The sequence below is a fragment of the Triticum dicoccoides genome, chromosome 4B (genome assembly GCF_002162155.2).
Source record: "Triticum dicoccoides isolate Atlit2015 ecotype Zavitan chromosome 4B, WEW_v2.0, whole genome shotgun sequence".
NCBI classification, from domain to species: Eukaryota; Viridiplantae; Streptophyta; class Magnoliopsida; order Poales; family Poaceae; genus Triticum; species Triticum dicoccoides.
Window position 1 is genome coordinate 235,283,333 of NC_041387.1, and position 2,648 is coordinate 235,285,980.

A 2,648-nucleotide genomic window follows, 5' to 3' on the forward strand; every position below is an offset into this window, starting at 1 on the left:
GAAGTTCCAAATTTCAAGATAACCTAGGAACTAAACCATCACATAAAACACATGTGGAGGTCTAGCCCAGATAACAGAACTAGAAGATTTAGTAATTTAAGAAGAATGTAAAAAAGGAAAACCAGGCAGGAACTAAGCAATCACATAAAGCACACATGTGGTTTAAATGTTCTATTTTTAGAACAGAATAGAATCTATATCACTGACTTCAGCAAGTCGTGTTTGTACTGCTTCATGTTCTACCTATATTTACTTTCCACCCAAAAATGAATATACTACAGTTTTGACACAGCAGGATGGCTTACTTTGGAAGGCTGATGCGCGTGATCTACATGATCATGATCTTGTGTTACACTAGACCTCAAAACACGTCCTTCATTCATGCTTGCAGGTGCGTGGGAGGGCGCCTGCATAGATAGGTTAGTGCTCAGAGCTACATTTTCTTCTTCGCGGAGAAAACAAATGTGATGGAAGCTACATAGCTTTCTTTTGTATTGTCAGATGGAAGTATCAATAGAAAACATCTCCACATCTAACAATGAGATATGTGTACCAGAAAGTAATTTTACTGTGCAAAAAATGACATCAGTGTGGATTCTTCTCATCGTCTTACCTCAGTGATACGATACCTGAAGAAATAACACTTTATATCTTCAGAGTGGCAAATAGTTACAGCCCATCAACACCTTAATCAAGAAACAAGTTAAATAGCCTGGGCACAAAACACAGGTTAGTCATTTGAACATGGTCCTTTAAAAGAAGCATTTAAAAACAGAAACTTCTCAAACTGAAAATGATTATCAGAATTAAATTGTTGCCCTAACTGCACTGGAAGAGATTCAGTTTCAGTAAATAAGCAAGGAAACAATGATACTTTCTCAATTGATCTGTTAGGTGTTCTTTTACATGGATCCGGCATGGAACCAATTGTACACATATAGCAATTACGCGTTTTACTTACTGGATCGAAATTCTGCTTTTGTCCTGTATAAATATTGACAGCAAGACCAACACTACCACATAATTGTTCTATAAGTAAATAATGCCCTACATTTATATTCCAGCAGAGTTGTCCCAACCATTTTCTATATACATTTAGTTACTAATCACACATAATTTTTAAGCAGTCCATTTTCTATGTCCAGCCATGCATCATCCTAGAATATCGAGTGAGGGCACAAGTCTTGATCAGGATTCAGGATCCAGTTAGTTACCTACACGTTCTGGGTGTTGACGTGGAGCTGGTTGATAAGGAACCGGAACCTGGAGGAGTGGAGGTTGGTGCCGGAGCCGCCGACGCTGCTCGCCGGGAAGCTTGAAAGCTTTCAGGCCAGGTAGGTGAGGTCGTCGACGGGATTGGACACCACGAGCAGCAGCACCTCCGGGACGTGCGCCGCCACGGCCGTCACGCCATTCCGCAGGGCAACGCTCCTCTGGAGTAGGTGGAGAGGTGGCCGGCGCGGTGGAGAGGTCGACAGCGTGAAGTAGAGACGCGGGGGCGCGAGGGAGAGGCCAACGCCGTGGTGGAGCGCGGAGGCGCGGTGGAGAGCCCGGCGGCGGCGGGTGTGGGGAATCGAAGGAGAAGGAGAAGGGGAATTAGGGATTTGGCTGCGTGCGTGGTACACCTTATCTAGATCTGAGCGTTCGCGGGCTTGGGCCAAAATATTTGCGCTAAAAGATTTCTGTAGCCCGCGTTGGCCAATTTGCCACGAACTGTGGGTCGGCATTATTTACCGACCGACGGGCTGATGGACATATGACATTTCCCGACCGATGATTCGACAACAAATTTCGTACTATTCCCGACCGACAGTCACTCATTGTTCACCTGATTTCCCAACAAATTGTCTATTAGAAGTTTTCTCACGTCACGGTCGGTCGGCAATACTGACTTTTTCCAACATACGTCCGTAGGGAATACAATTTCATGGTGTAGTGGCACTGGTTAAACAGCCACCCAGAAAACTCTATTGAAAGCTGGGAAGACCTGGAGGATGCCTTTAGAGACAACTTCCAGGGCGCTTATATCCGGCCTCCGGACGCCGATGACCTTAGTCACATAGACCAACAGCCCGGAGAGTCAGCCAGAAAATTCAGGACTCGGTTCCTAATAAAAAAGAACCAAATTGTTGATTGTCCGGACGCCGAGGATCTAGCATCCTTTAAACACACCATCCGCAATGAATGGTTTGCCCGACACCTCGGCTAAGAAAAGCCGAAGTCCATGGCAGCCCTCACATCAGTATGACCCGCTCTTGCACAGGCGAAGATAGCTTGCTTGCTCGTAGAAGCAATAGTACCAGCGATCCTAGCACTTCCGAAGCAAGGAACAGAAACAGCAGACCTCGACGCAACAAAAACAAGCGTTGGAGCAACACTGACAATGCCGAAGAGATGGCGGTTAACGCTGACTTCAGTGGCTCCAAGCCCAGTCAGCGGAAGAGGCCATTCAAAAGAAAAAAAGAAAGTTCATCTAGCTTTGACCGAATACTCGATCGACCTTGCCAGATTCACGTCACCCCTGACAAGCCTGCCAACCATACCAACAGAAGCCATTGGGTCTCTAAACAGGCCGGTAAGTTAAACACCGAGCACACCGGGAAAGGGTCGCCCAGCGAGGATGACGACGAGGAACCTCACCCACTGAA

General features: G+C 46.3%; 1 long non-coding RNA gene across 1 annotated transcript in view; it reads right to left on the reverse strand.

Moving 5' to 3' along the window:
* LOC119295867 overlaps positions 1-1,637 on the reverse strand; it is a 3,649-nt gene extending 2,012 nt beyond the window's left edge. Inside the window, exons 1-3 of the long non-coding RNA XR_005144412.1 lie at positions 1,215-1,637; positions 614-712; positions 306-407 (exon numbers count right to left, since the gene is read on the reverse strand). This is a non-coding gene — a long non-coding RNA (uncharacterized LOC119295867). The remainder of the gene's footprint in view (positions 1-305; positions 408-613; positions 713-1,214) is intronic.
* Between the last annotated feature and the right edge of the window lie 1,011 nt (positions 1,638-2,648).